The sequence below is a fragment of the Schistocerca nitens genome, chromosome 8 (assembly GCF_023898315.1).
Source record: "Schistocerca nitens isolate TAMUIC-IGC-003100 chromosome 8, iqSchNite1.1, whole genome shotgun sequence".
Classification (NCBI taxonomy): Eukaryota; Metazoa; Arthropoda; class Insecta; order Orthoptera; family Acrididae; genus Schistocerca; species Schistocerca nitens.
Genome location: NC_064621.1, coordinates 244,268,653 through 244,283,795, shown reverse-complemented (window position 1 = coordinate 244,283,795; position 15,143 = coordinate 244,268,653). Strand labels below are relative to the sequence as shown.

The following is a 15,143-nucleotide window of genomic DNA, read 5'->3' as shown; positions in this document are numbered from 1 at the left end:
AACCTACGTTTCTAGCATTTGTAGACTTAGAGAAAGCTTTTGACGATGTTGACTGGAATACTCTCTTTCAAATTCTAAAGGTGGCAGGGGTAAAATACAGGGAGCGAAAGGCTATTTACAATTTGTACAGAAACCAGATGGCAGTTATAAGAGTAGAGGGGCATGAAAGGGCGGCAGTGATTGGGAAGGGAGTGAGACAGGTTTGTAGCCTCTCCCCGATGTTATTCAATCTGTATATTGAGCAAGCAGTAAAGGAAACAAAAGAAAAATTCGGAGTAGGTATTAAAATCCATGGAGAAGAAATAAAAACTTGGAGGTTCGCCGATGACATTGTAATTCTGTCAGAGACAGGAAAAGACTTGGAAGAGCAGTTGAACGGAATGGATGGTGTCTTGAAGGGAGGATATAAGACGAACATCAACGAAAGCAAAACGAGGATAATGGAATGTAGTCGAATTAAGTCGGGTGATGTTGAGGGTATTAGATTAGGAAATGAGACACTTAAAGTAGTAAAGGAGTTTTGCTATTTGGGGAGCAAAATAACTGATGATGGTCGAAGTAGAGAGGATATCAAATGTAGACTGGCAATGGCAAGGAAAGCGTTTCTGAAGAAGAGAAATTTGTTAACATCGAGTATAGATTTAAGTGTCAGGAAGTCATTTTTGAAAGTATTTGTATGGAGTGTAGCCATGTATGGAAGTGAAACATGGACGGCAAATAGTTTAGACAAGAAGAGAATAGAAGCTTTCGAAATGTGGTGCTACAGAAGAATGCTGAAGATTAGATGGGTAGATCACATAACTAATGAGGAGGTACTGAATAGGATTGGGGAGAAGAGGAGTTTGTGGCACAACTTGACCAGAAGAAGGGATCGGGTGGTAGGACATGTTCTGAGGCATCAAGGGATCACCAATTTAGTATTGGAGGGCAGCGTGGAGGGTAAAAAACGTAGGGGGAGACCAAGAGATGAATACACTAAGCAGATTCAGAGGGATGTAGGTTGCAGTAGGTACTGGGAGATGAAGAAGCTTGCACAGGATAGAGTAGCATGGAGAGCTGCATCAAACCAGTCTCAGGACTGAAGACCACAACAACAACATGTGATTAAATCTCTCTGGATTCTTTACTTAATATTTCTTTTCTTAAAATTGATTAATTTCTTTAATCATTTATTTTCATTTTCTTTAGATAGCGGACAGAAGATGGGATTCACTTTACTAACAAGTCAGGACACGTTTATTTCTCTTTCACATCACAATAGTAAGTACATATGTTACGAAGGCTGGCTACTCCCTACTGGGCGGAATAAATAAAATAAATCAAAAATGAACCACTAAGTGCCATCGCCACTTAAATTCTAACATCTAACATAATAAGCTTCAGGCTTTGAACCAATCGCGGGACTTAAACACGCTAATTTAAACCACTCGTAACTTTCCTTTTGAATCGATAATACAGCGGCATCTGCTCAGTCAAGTTGTTCCACGGTAAATGGTTCAACTATAATGAGGACTAAAATTAAAATTGAGAATCTTAGTCGTACAGTTAAAACAACTATTAACTACTATTACCATAGAATGTTCAACCCACACGTATGTAGTGTCTGTCAAAAATCTCACAGGCTGGCCACTAATCCACAACAGACAAAATCTTCGACTGAACTAACCTTGAACGAGCGAAACAGACGCACTACTTTTATTAACTGCGGAACAGTCGGATCTCCGATCCGAGCCAATTATTGCCAATCAAACCAATTCAACACCTTCTAAAACACCCAAGCTCGACAGAAGTTGCAATACCTCCAATATCGCTAGGTTAAATCTTACTGAATAACTCTCACATTACCCTTCAGTACTCTGAGATACCGACACTTAAACTTCCGATACACATCATTGTAAATAATCTCCCGGAAAACCCTTTATACCATTTTACACAGGCTGTAACTATCAACAGGTCACTGGTGCGCTACCGCGCCTCCATGCTCTCCTAGGCTCATCAATCACACACGGTTGTCAGAAAAAGTCTGAAAAGCTTATAAGGGGTTGCAGAGGAGGTTGTGTTGAGAAATAACTGTTGGGAAAAAAATTCGATACGTTACGCCGCTACCTAGTAATTTAACATTGAAGTTAGCCAGTCAAGTGATCGTGCGGGCAAATTCAAGGAGCCTGCCAGAGGCGGTGTTGCCAAGCGGGTTCTTCATTTAGTTTGCTGCAACCGAACAAACATAGCTTTTGCTCACCTGACTTAAATTTACCACTTCCGAAAAAGGCAAGTTTGAATTGGTAATGAGCATTTCAATAAGTGGTAACTCATGGACCCACAGTTGTCTGTGCATAGCCGAATTTTAGCAGGTGCTTGAATTTGTGTGCGCCATGACCGGTTGGCTAAATTCAATTCTAAATAAGTCAGAAAGGGCGCAACACATCGAAGTAGTTCTCAGCACACCCTCCACTGCAACACTCTTACAAGCTTTTCAAACTGTTTCTGACTATCCTGTATACATTTCCACTTATGCTCTAATCGTTCCTAAGTGATTATTTTCTAGTTAAGCTTACCTCATCAAGGATATGGGAGAACATAAATTGGGTCATAATTCATAGAAACTTGCTGGATAAGCGTGAACATGACTTCAAATTTACACCTTTTGCCAATCCACTCTTCGCAAACAAAATTAACGATCATACCCTAAGTACAATACGTAACATTTACCGAGGAGCAAGATCACTTCCATTACTTACACTGCATCACAGCCTCCCCCATTATCAATCATTTTATTCTTGTGGCTAGTAATCTGTTACAACTTGATATATTCTCATCTTCAAAACAAACATTATGATTGTCACTTGTCTACCTTCCCCCATATGGAATTCTTTTATGGTGAGTTTACCTCATGATTTACCCACAACACAGACCTTCCAAAGTAGTGTCAGTGAAGGATTATCTAAACATTCCTGCATGTAATATACATGATTTGGCAGCTTATTATCGTATTGTGTAGTACAGTCAGAAACAAGTGTAAGGGCAAATGTGGAACTTCTTCATCGATGCTGGGGATGGATATATCGTGGCCAAATAAAAGTAATCCTTAATATATATCGTTTGTCTCGTATGAGATGTTCCTTCACGTAAAAGTAACAAATACATCGTTTAATTCATTGGTAACTGATTAACTGAAGCAGATGATACGCCCGAAAAACGCCAACGTAGTACTTGATATTTTTATGTCACTTTGACAATACAAAATGTCGATAGTATGATAATTCGTGTGACAAAAATGTTTTGAAAATTCGTTATCTTATGAAGTTTAACGAAGATCCGCAATCACTTTAAAATCTCATTGTCTGTCTGTAAGAATGAAGTGTATCTGCCACTTCTATTTAAAGAAGATCATTTACTAGAATCTGTTTCTAAGCTCACACCCAAACCTCCAGATGTTAAACACTCAGATCCGTACCAAACGTTGTACGTCGATAGAGTTTTATTTTGTGCTACGTGCTGTAGTTCAGTGGAAAATGCGTAAACGGTAATCAAAAGCAACGTCAGAACTACAGAGCACAGGAAAAGCGTATCTGTGAGAGGTTGTTTATAATATCTCGCTTAAGTAAGTTGGTAGAGCGTGAGGTCGTCGTACCTAAGATCCAGTGTTCAAACCCCACTGATGACTTCTTTTCAACTGTTTATTTAGAAAATCTGCTAGAAACCCTGATTACGATGGGCGAGAAGTGGAGGTTATGGCTTGTGAGTTAGTGAGAGAGAGAGGAGGGGGGGGGGGTGAAGTAACTGGACACTCATATCCTCAAATAGACGATTCAAAAGAATCTTGCTATAATGAGAAATGTAATTCGGCATCGAAAGCGACGTAAGATTAACGTGATAGTTCCCACATTATTTACCACGCGCCAAACAGAGCACTTCTGTACAGCGAAGAGCACAAATGATTTGCTTTCGCTAAAGCGTGCCGGGTTTGTGTGATAAAATTCAAAGATCGCCAGATACCTTCGACCTCGAATTTTTATCACTCTGCTACCAACGAATATCACGCATTGTCTACCAGGGAACACAGCTGACATCTTATCAACGATAAAGGGACACTTAAAAGAAGCTGTGTCCTGCAGCAGCGCAATGCTGCTGAGGAGCCGACAGACGTACCGCTGCTGTCGCCATCATCTGTCACCAAAAGGGCCGTGTGGCACGCACCGCAGATAACCACGTGTCCAAACCTAGCGTCACACAGCCGTCCGGGGAACTAGCAGTAGTTCAGCAGTTGCAGAAGTGCTGGAGGAGCATAGACACAACGGTGGGTGCTACGAGATCATCGGCGCTGTTTGCGTGGCAGGTATGTTGACTGGCTATTGTGTTATTGTGTGCAAAGCGGGAGAGAGTACGTTTGGATGCGACGGCCTGTGTCAAAAGACGTCTGTATCGCTGAGCTTAGGAGCAGATTCTAGTAAATGATCTTCCTTAAACTGAAGCTGGTGGATATATTTTATTTGCTTACAGACAGGTAAATAGATTTTAAAGTGATTGCTAGTCTTCGTTAAACTTTGTAAGACGTCGAGTTTTAAAAACATTTTTGTCACACGAATTATCATACTACTGACATTTTTTATTGTCAAAGTGACAGAAAAATCTGTTTTCAATGTTTTTTTAGCAGTTAGATGAATTAGGGTATCATGGCATAACATTTACATTTGTAATTGTATCGCCAAATAGAATTTTTCTTAGCTCCCAAACACACCTTATTATGGTTCAAATGGGTCTAAGCATTATGGGACTTCACATCTGAGGTCATCAGACCCTAGACTTACAACTAACTAACCTAAGGACATCACACACATCCATGCCCTATGCAGGATTCCAACCTGCGACCGTAGCAGCAGCGCGGTTTCCGACTGAAGCTCCTAGAACCGCTCGTCCACAGCGGCCGGCCACTTTATTATAAACTTCAGTTATCCGCCAATACGTTTTTGCATTTCTCTTGATAAAATTTAAAAATGTGTCACCGATGAAACAGTTCTGAAAGGGAGTTGCATTTGGAGGCTAATATGGATCAGTTGGGAAACGTGGAATAGGATTGTAAAAATGCAGATGATGACGTAAATTTAGCGATAAAAAATTTTATGAAGACAAAATACAGTTCAGAGAGTGATATTAATTTAAACTCTTAATTAATTATCAGTGACAGAAAATATAATTACATTCAACCACAAATCTGTTACGTTTATTAACTTCAAAGCAAAGTTCTGAACTACAAGTGATTCGTTTTACATTGATCTGTTTGCAAAAGACACAAATGTAGTCTTCATTCTCAGCACATGCAAAGTCAAGGTGAATTTTATCCAATACCAAATATTCCACATAACCGGACATGTCATCTAGGACTTCACAGCGGAACACCAAAACCAGCTGTAACTATAGCCAATAATCGAGCAATAAATGACGATCTACCACCCTGTTAATTAATTGCATAGTTTTAATCTTTAGTGTACATTTTCAATAAGTACCGTATATTTTTGATAACTTCACTCAGAAAATTTTGCCAATCTAAACAAACAATTTTTCTGCGCCTTAACACACGCGATGCCGGGAGACGAACTGGACTCGCTACAGAGCTCCACAGAAACACTTTGAGGTAGATCATGCGTCTACTGCTTTTGTGTACCACTCGGTGGCCGAAAAATCACGTTATTCCATATTGCCCGACTATAATATAGTACACGAAGAAGGAAGGAACATTAGGGTTTAACACTCCGTCGACAACTAGGTCATTAGACACGGAGCACGAGCTCGGAATTTTATAATGCATGGGGAGGAAATCGGCAGTGCCCTTTCAAAGGGACCATCCCGACACTTGCCTGGAGCGATTTAGGGGAATCACGGAGAGTCTAAATCTGGATGGGCAGCTGCGGATTTGAACAGTCGTTCTCCGGAATGAGAATCCACAGTGCTGACCACTGCGGTGATACCCGAATTTCTCCTACTCTACACTTAATACATTGCAAGGTATTAAAGTCGCAACACCATGGATGTAACCAGGGCCGGTTTAAGGCCTAAGCGACATAAGCCGCCTCTTGGAGCACCGAGCTGAGAAGGGCGTCAATGTGCATGGTTTGTATACAGTGTGTGTCACAATTAGTAGCGAAAACTGGCAAGTGTGAAAGAGTACTAGGGAATGGAGGGGCCGCAAAATCATAAGTTGTTAGTGGGGAAAAATGTTCTCAAACTGGCCCTGCATCGAATACACGCTAAATTGTCATGAAATGTTACTACAGGGATGGATTCGCAAATGATAAGCATCTCTGTGCAGCCGCACAATGCATCTACATCGACAGACGTACTCCGCAAACTACCGTACGGTGTGCGGCAGAGGGTACCCTATGCCACTACTAGTCATTTTCTGGTTCCACTTGGCAAAGAGAGCGACGGGAAAAAGACGCTGGTGGAAGTAGAATCGTTCTTCAGTCAGCCGTAAATGCTAGTTCTCCACACTTTCTCAGTAGTGTTCCTCGGAATGAACGTCATCCTCTCTGCAGGGATTTCAGTTCCTGAAACATTTCCGTAATACGTGCGTGCTGATCGAACCTACACTACTGGCCATTAAAATTGTTACACCAAGAACAAATGCAGATGATAAACGGGTATTCATTGGACAAATATATTATACGAGAACTGACAAGTGATTACATTTTCACGCAGTTTGGGTGCATAGATCCACAGAAATCAGTACCCAGAACAACCACCTCTGGCCGTAATAACGACATTGATACGCCTGGGAATCGAGTCGAACAGAGCTTGGATGGCGTGTACAGGTACAGCTGCCCATGCAGCTTCAACACGATACCACAGTTCATCAAGACTAGTGACTAGCGTATAGTGACGAGCCAGTTGCTCGGCCACCATTGACCAGACGTTTTCAATTTTTGAGAGATCTGGAGAATGTGCTGGTTCAAATGGCTCTGAGCACTATGGGACTCAACTGCTGAGGTCATTAGTCCCCTGGAACTTAGAACTAGTTAAACCTAACTAACCTAAGGACATCACAAACATCCATGCCCGAGGCAGGATTCGAACCTGCGACCGTAGCGGTCTTGCGGTTCCAGACTGCAGCGCCTTTAACCGCACGGCCACTTCGGCCGGCGGAGAATGTGCTGGCCAGGGCAGCAGTCGAACATTTTCTGTATCCAGAAGGGCCCGTACAGGACCTACAACATGCGGTCGTGCATTATCCTGCTGAAATGTAGGGTTTCGCAGGGATCGAATGAAGGGTAGAGCCACGGGTCGTAACACATCTGAAATGTAACGTCCACTGTTCAAAGTGCCGTCAATGCGAACGAGAGGTGACCGAGACGTGTAACCAATGGCACCCCACACCATCACTGCGGGTGATACGCCAGTTTGGCGATAACGAATACACGCTTCCAATGTGCGTTCACCGCGATGTCGCCAAACACGGATGCGACCATCATGTTGCTGTAAACAGAACCTGGATTCATCCGAAAAAAATGACGTTTTGCCACTCGCGCACCCGGGTTCGTCGTCGAGTACACCATCGCAGCTGCTCCTGTCTCTGATGCAGCGTCAAGGGTAACCGCTGCCATGGTCTCCGAGCTGATAGTCCATTCTGCTGCAAACGTCGCCGAACTGTTCGTGCAGATGATTGTTGTCTTGCACACGTCCCCATCTGTTGACTCAGGTATCGAGATGTGGCTGCCCGATCCGTTACAGCCATGCGGATAAGATGCCTGTCATCTCGACTGCTAGTGATACGAGGCCGTTGGAATCCAGCACGGCGTTACGTATTACCATCCTGAACCCAACGATTCAATATTCTGCTAACAGAACCAACGCGAGCAGCAATGTCGCGATACGATAAATCGCAATTGCGATAGGCTACAATCCGACCTTTATCAAAGTCGGAAACGTGATGATACGCATTTCTCCTCCTTATACGAGGCATCACAACAACGTTTCACCAGGAAACTCCTGTCAACTGCTGTTTGTGTATGAGTAATCGGTTGGAAACTTTCCTGATGTCAGCACGTTGTATGTGTCGCCACCGGCGCCAACCTTGTGTGAATGCTCTGAAAAGCTAATCATTTGCATATCAGAGCATCTTCTTCCTGTCGGTTAAGTTTCGCGTCTGTAGCACGTCATCTTCGTGGTGTAGCAATTTTAATGGCCAGTGGTGTACTTGTAGCAAATTAAGCAGCACGCCTCTGAACTGTTTCTATAATTGATTTTAATCCGACCTAGTGCAGTACTCAAGTATGGGTCGCACTAGCGTTTCTATATGCCATTCCGTTTGTGAATGAGTTACACTTTCCGACAATTCTCTCAATATCGCGAATTCGAGCATTCACCTTCCCTGCTACCAATCTGATGAGCTTACCCCATTTCATATAGCTTTGCAACGTTATGCCTAGATATTTAATCGCTGTGACTGGTCACACTGCACCCTACTAGTGCTGTATTGGAACGTTACAGCATTGTTTTCCCCATTCGTCCGCATTAACTTAAGTGACAACATCTGGAGTGGTACACTATCTATATTCTGTAGATAAGGAAAGATTAGGCAGGTTGGCTTCTCGATCAAAAATCGCTTTTGGATACAGTTGCTTTGGAGAAGGTTGTTTCATGCCTCGTGCAAGAAGGACGTTTATCAGCACATGTACAATTAAGACAGCGGCAGGACTGTGACCTGTTGGGAATGCGGTTTACTTTCTGCGATGTCGCTGCTTACGTTGGTCGGAACCTTACGTAACAACGCGAATATGGAATCCACGGGTTCAGAACGGCCATCCTGAACACGATGCAGGATCTCAGCTGCTCCGATGACCGAGAGGACAGACGTTTTACTGGCTCGGTCCTGTAGGGTCATACAGCCATGAAACAGACTTGTTTACAGCGAGACAAGCACCCACACGGACGGTGCGACGTCTGGAGAGCAGTATCAGCAGAGCGACCATCAGTACTGCTCCGTTGACGCGGCGTCAGAGACAGTAGCGCCGAGCTGCAATCATGAACTGTGCGGCTGGTGCCGGCGGAGTTCGAGTCCTCCCTCGGGCATGGCTGTGTGTGTTTGTCCTTAGGATAATTTAGGCTAAGTAGTGTGTAAGCTTAAGGACTGATAACCTTAGCAGTTAAGTCCCATAAGATTAAAAAACAAGGAGCGCCGACGTTGGTGCTGGACCAACGAGATATACGGGCCCCTCAACGAACTTGTGACGTCACGCTAGTCAGCTTGTCCGCCACACTTCGCGAACGCTCGGCCTCGTCCAGGGCTCACGAGAAACCAATATGTAATTGAAAAGGTACCCACTAAAGGTCTTCATTTTGTCTCGTGCTGTCGAGAACTTGCATGCATTTAAACACACAGTTGGGAATTATTAAATTCTTCTGGACTAGTTACTCACCCCCCGACGGAGACGGCTGCTGGCACTCGTAAGACCTGCCGAGTCACGTCCGTGATGTACGCGCCACGGCGTGTCTTTCTAGTGAGTCTCGCGTTGGAGAAGCTGACTACAACACTAGATGCAGCGGTGGCACCATATCGTCTTTCCAGGCAAATCCTGCTTCTAAGTGCAGCGTCACTTGAGACGTATCCGTGTGTGGTGATTCCGAGGATAGCGAACACTGTCAGATTCCACCTGTCATCGTCCTATGGGGCCAGCGTCTATCATTATGGTGCGAAACTCAGCTTGTCCCTCAGCTTGTCCTTTTCTCAGATGATAACTTGCGAATTATGGATAAAGGGTAACAGGCAGATTCCATATTTCCGAAAAGCATTTGACACTGCAGGCTATTGACGAAGGTATTAGCATGCTCATAGGTTCCCAGATATGTGAGTGGTTCGAAGGCTGCTTAAGTAATAGCACCCTATACTGTTCTCCTCGATGGCGAAGGTTCATCGGAGACAACGATATCGTCAGGAGTGTCCCAGGGAAGAGTAGCACTGCTGTTTTCGTGTACACAAATGATCTGATGCGGCTGTTTGCTGATGTTCAAATGTTCAAATTTATGTGAATTCCTAAGGGACGAAACTGCTTAGGTCATCGGTCCCTAGACTTACACACTACTTAAACTAACCTATGCTAAGAACAACACACATACCCATGCCCGAGGGAGGACTCGAACCACCGGCGGTAGGGGCCGCGCAGTCCGTGACACGACGCCTCAAACCGCGCGGCCACTCTGCTCGGCTGTTTGCTGATGATTCTGTTGCGTACGTGAAGGTGTCTTATTGAGTGACTGTAGGAGCAAAAAAATGATGAAGACAAAATTTCTAATCAATGTGATGAATGGCAGATAGCTCTAAAAATAGAAAGATGTAAATTATGTTGATGCAGCCAGGTCAATAAAATATCCAGGCGTGAAGTTGCAAAGCGATACGAAACGGAAGGATCATGTAAGGCGAATGGTCAACTTCGTTTTATTGGGAGATGTTTAGGAAAGAGCGTCTCATCTGTGAAAGAGACCGCAAACAACACTAGTGCGACCCATTCTTGAGTATTGCACGAATATTTGGGATCAACACCAGGTCAGATTAAAGGGAACGTCGGAGATGATTCGTGGACTGAAATGGGAATCCCTGAAGGGAATGCGATGTTCTTTTCGAGGAACGCTATTCAGAAAATTTAGAAAATTGGCATTTCAAGCTGACTGTGTATCGATCCTACTGCCGCCAACTTACATTTCTGCGTAAGGATCGCGAACATAAGAGGAATTAGGACTCGCACGGAGGCATACAGTCGTTTCTCCGTCGCTCTATTTGCTAGTGGAAGAGGAAGTGAAATGACTAGTACTGGGTAAACGTACCCTCCGCCACGCATCGTACTGTGGCTTGCAGAGTATGTGTGGAAACGTACGGTTAGATTTAGATCGTATGGGGTAAACACCCTAATCACTTCCAGTGTGCAGAGCCGGTATTTTGGACTCACTCATTACGCTCCTGATGTGTTAAGTACGATGACTGCGTTGTACGTTCGAGATCTCCGTGACGTTATCATTCAACAAGATAACATAAGACCGCATGTTTCCTGGCCTTTCTTGACCCCCCCCCCCCCCTTAATTCAGAGCGTGTTCGAGTGTTGGCCTGGTCTGTAGGTCTCTAGATACCCCTACTATTAAAAGGTATAGTCACAGGCTGCTGACAAATTAGCACGCCAACACTTGCCAGTCACTGTGATTGACAAACTTTTTACAGAGTTGAAGCAGCATGGAATTATACACATGTATTTGTCATCCAAGCTCAGTTCGAATAGATACTTAACTGTATTGCTACCACTGGTTGCAGTTCTGTGTACTAAATTTTGCATCCTGCAACCAACAAGTCACATACAAAATTTAATAATGTATCCTTCGAACTATAATTTCATTAGTTAATTGTATATCATGTAGATTATTTCAAAGTTTCTTTTACATAAATGATGTGGAAGGAGTCAGTTTACAGGCTATATATACACGATTAGTGTTAATATTAAAGAATACGTTATTTTTAGTCGTAATTACCCAGCTACACTTAAAAAAGGTTTTTTTATAGCAGCCTACCTGTTTTAAGCACAAATGCGACCACTGAATAGTAGGAGTTGTCCAGGAGAAATGATTTTAGGTTGCAAACTGTCAGACATTTTATGTTATTGGGCAAATAATCAAAAAGTCTTGTTGCTGCTTATTGAACACCTTTGTGAGTGACTGACGGTTTTAATAATGGGCAGTTAAGGTCATTTGTTCCTCTGGTGTTACAGGTATAGACATCACTGTTCTCCTGAAATTATGATGTATTGTTTAGGACGACTTCCATTAGCAAATGGATGTAATATGATGCTGCAGTTGCCGGGCGAAGTGGCCGTGCGGTTCTAGGCGCTACTGTCAGGAGTCGAGCGACCGCTACGGTCGCAGGTTCGAATCCTGCCTCGGGCATGGATGTGTTTGATGTCCTTAGGTTAGTTAGGTTTAATTAGTTCTAAGTTCTAGGCGACTGATGACCTCAGGAGTTAAGTCGCATAGTGCTCAGAGCCATTTGAACCATTTTTTTATGCTGCAGTTAAAATATAATGACCGAGGGTGTGCTGAAAAGCAATGTCTCCGAATCTTTTATTCTGTTCTCAGTGTCGGTTGAGGTATTAGACGTCATGGATGTTATTCGGTCGACTTTACCGCTTCGTTGAAGAAAGTTGCATACCTGTGCCACTAGAGGGCTTCGAATTGTAGCGTGTAACATGGCGGTGTGCAACAACTACATCGGTACGAGAGAATCAGCGTGGTGTAATCGAGTTTCTAACCGCAGAAAACGTGCCTCCGACTGAATCTGTGGTGTCACCGCCAGACACCACACTTGCTAGGTGGTAGCCTTTAAATCGGCCGCGGTCCATTAGTATACGTCGGACCCGCGTGTCGCCACTGTCAGTGATCGCAGACCGAGCGCCGCCATACGGCAGGTCTAGAGAGACTTACTAGACTCGCCCCAGTTGTACAGCCTACGTTCATAGCAGTGGTTCACTGACAAATTACGCTCTCATTTGCCGAGACGATAGTTAGCATAGCCTTCAGCTACGTCATTTGCTACGACCTAGCAAGGCGCCATTACCAGTTATATGGAGCTTATTATACTTTTGTATCATCAAGAGCGATGTCCTCCAATTATGGATTAAAGTTAAGTATTACATCATCTACGTACTTGATTTGCAATTCTCAAGACATTGTCCTGTTCCAGACCTCACGCCAGCCTGCGTGTAATTAAACGCGTGCATTTCGGCCTCCTCTAGCAACACGGTGTTGGCTCTTCTGCCAACACTTCAGAAGCCCATAGAAGAATGAAAGCAGTGTACGGTTATGATTGTTTTGGACATCGGTCATGTGCAACGTTGGGTTGTTCGTGCTCGTAATGAAAGAAACGGTGGTGCTAACCTCATCTTGACCCCATCCGATTTCGATGTGTTTGCAAAAGTTAAAGAACACGTTCGAGGACTTTACTTTGATAGTGATAAATGCGGTACAAGCAGAGATGAGATTGTGGCTCCCTCCAGAAAGTCAAACATTCTACAGTTACAGTAACGATAAACCGGTGTCTCGTTGGGAGAAACACATTCGTTGCCAGAATGACTATGTTGAGGAATATATATGTAGACATGAAGAATAAAGACGCAGAATTTGAATAAAGCTCCTTTTATTTATAAATCTTTGAGAGTTATCACATAAAAAATTCTGAGGCATTACTTTTCAGCACTCCCTCGTACACGAACAGTAAGTAACAGTCTGTTATTTGATATCCTTTCTAATGTTAGTGTAGTAACTGTAGTTGACAGGTGCTAATTGTTAATGTACTGTGAGCAATAAGGAAATGTATTTAGGAGAATTAAAGACTGCATAGTTGCTACTCAGAAATTACTACAATACACGACTGGCCATTAAACTTGCTACACCACGAAGGTGACGCGCTACAGACGCGTAATTTAACCGACAGGAAGAAGATGCTGTGATATGCAAATGATTAGCTTCTCAGAGCATTCACACAAGGTCGGCGCCGGTGGCGACACCTACAACGTGCTGACGTGAGGAAAGTTTCCAACCGATTTCTCATACACAAAGAGCAGTTGACCGGCGTTGCCTGGTGAAACGTTGCTGTGATGCCTCGTGTAAGGAGGAGAAATGCGTACCATCATGTTTCCGACTTTGATAAAGGTCTAGATCCGATGACTGTTAGCAGAATATGGAATCGGTGGGTTCAGGAGGGTAATACGGAACGCCGTGCTGGATCCCAACGGCCTCGCATCACTAGCAGTCGCGATGACAGGCATCTTATCCGCATGGCGGTAACGGATCGTACAGCCACGTCTCGATCCCTGAGTCAACAGATGGGGACGTTTGCAAGACAACAACCATCTGCGCGAACAGTTCGAAGACGTTTGAAGCAGCATTGACTATCAGCTCGGAGACCATGGCAGCGGTTACCCTTGACGCTGCATCACAGACAGGAGCGCCTGCAATGGTGTACTCAACGACGAACCTGGGTGCGCGAGTGGCAAAACGTCATTTTTTCGGATGAATCCAGGTTCTGTTTACAGCAACATGTTAGTCGCATCCGTGTTTGGCAACATCGCAATGAACGCACATTGGAAGCGTGTATTCGTTATCGCCATACTGGCGTATCACCCGGCGTGGTGGTATGGGGTGCCGTTGGTTACACCTCTCGGTCACCTCTTGTTCGCATTGACGGCACTTTGAACTGTGGACGTTACATTTCAGGTGTGTTACGACCCGTGGCTCTACCCTTCATTCGAACCCTGTGAAACCCTACATTTCAGCAGGAAAATGCACGAGCGCGTGTTGCAGGTCCTGTACGGGCCTTCCTGGATACAGATAATGTTCGACTGCTGCCCTGGCCAGCACATTCTCCAGTACTCTCACCAACTGAAAACGTCTGATCTGTGGTGGCCGAGCAACTGGCTCGTCACAATACGCCAGTCACCACTCTTGATGAACTGTGGTATCGTGTTGAAGCTGCATAGGCAGCTGTGCCTGTACACGCCATTCAAGCTCTGTTTGACTCAATGCCCAGGCGTATCAAGGCCGTTATTACGGCCAGAGGTGGTTGTTCTGTGTACTGATTTCTCAGGATCTATGCACCCAAACTGCGTGCAAATGTAATTACATGTCAATTCTAGTATAATATATTTGTCCAATGACTATCCGTTTATCATCTGGATTTCTTCTTCGTGTAGGAATTTTAATGGCCAGTAGTGTATATGAAATTTGCAGTATGAAGCAGAAAATAGTGAACACTGTTGAAAAAGTTTTTCTTCAACTTCGTGTCTCACTCTAAATTTCAAAAATGTCTGTATAACCCTTAATATGACTGTTTTTTGAAAAGTTTCTGCTATGACACTTAGTATGACTGTTTCTAATATAATGCCTATGTCACATCAGTGTTGTTGAAGCACAATTTCAGTATACATTTATGTCCATATTCTGCAAGTCCTTGTGGAGTGCATGACAGAGGATTCTTCCAATTGAACCAGTTGTTAGGGTTTCTTCACGTTCCATTCATGTACGGAGCGCGGGAAGAAAGATTGCTTGAACGCGTCTGAGTGCGCTGTAATTAGTGTATTCCCGTCACCGCGATCTCTACGGGAGCAAGGCACAGG

The 15,143-nt window shown here is 44.0% G+C and overlaps 1 protein-coding gene across 3 annotated transcripts in view; it reads left to right on the top strand.

Annotated features, from left to right (window-relative positions):
• Positions 1-4,138: 4,138 nt before the first annotated feature.
• Positions 4,139-15,143, top strand: part of LOC126198924 (protein croquemort-like) — a 103,498-nt gene continuing 92,493 nt past the window's right edge. For all 3 annotated transcript variants that reach the window (XM_049935560.1, XM_049935558.1, XM_049935561.1), the window contains exon 1: positions 4,139-4,336. The gene's annotated coding sequence lies outside the window, so the exon portion shown is untranslated. The remainder of the gene's footprint in view (positions 4,337-15,143) is intronic.